At 56.5% G+C, this 577-nt stretch overlaps 1 protein-coding gene across 1 annotated transcript in view; it reads right to left on the bottom strand.

Annotated features, from left to right (window-relative positions):
* LOC103621485 (homeobox protein HMX3) overlaps nucleotides 1-577 on the bottom strand; it is a gene marked incomplete at its 3' end in the record, with an annotated part of 2736 nt that overhangs the window by 409 nt on the left and 1750 nt on the right. The window lies entirely within an intron of this gene.

The following is a 577-nucleotide window of genomic DNA, read 5'->3' on the forward strand; positions in this document are numbered from 1 at the left end:
GGGGTCGCACGGTGGCCGGCACCGGGACCCCCGACGGCCGAGCCCCCCGCCCCGGAGGGAAAAAGCACCGAGGCGAGACCCCGGGCAGGAACCCGCCGCCTCTGCTCTCGGCGGAACACAGAACCGACGCCGGGGGAAGGCATCCCCTCCTGGGTATCCCTGTCCCTCCGTCACATGGATGGATGGATGGATGGATGGAATGGATGGATGATGGATGGAAGGGCAGGTAGGTGTGCGTGCCACAGTGAAAGCAGCTGAGTACCAGGCTTCCTATCCGACACGAGCCGGCAAATTTTACTTTACAGCATCGCATTTCACAGACCGTTTATTCAGAAATAATGCTAAAAAAAAAATAATAAACATCGTTCTTCCCTCTGCCCGAGCGCTGTAAATAATCAGAATCTAAGAAAACGAGCGTTATCCATCGCACTGCATCCCTCGGGGAAATCAACGCCGAGTGGGGTGGAAAAAAAAAAAATAAAGCCACCCCATTTTTCCTGGAGTTCCTTCCTCCCCGCTTCACCCACGGACGGCGCAAATACTCTGTGCCCCGAGAGCAGAGAAGGTGCGACGGGCC

This window comes from Corvus brachyrhynchos, unplaced genomic scaffold (genome assembly GCF_000691975.1).
Source record: "Corvus brachyrhynchos isolate BGI_N302 unplaced genomic scaffold, ASM69197v1 scaffold499, whole genome shotgun sequence".
Taxonomy (NCBI): domain Eukaryota; kingdom Metazoa; phylum Chordata; class Aves; order Passeriformes; family Corvidae; genus Corvus; species Corvus brachyrhynchos.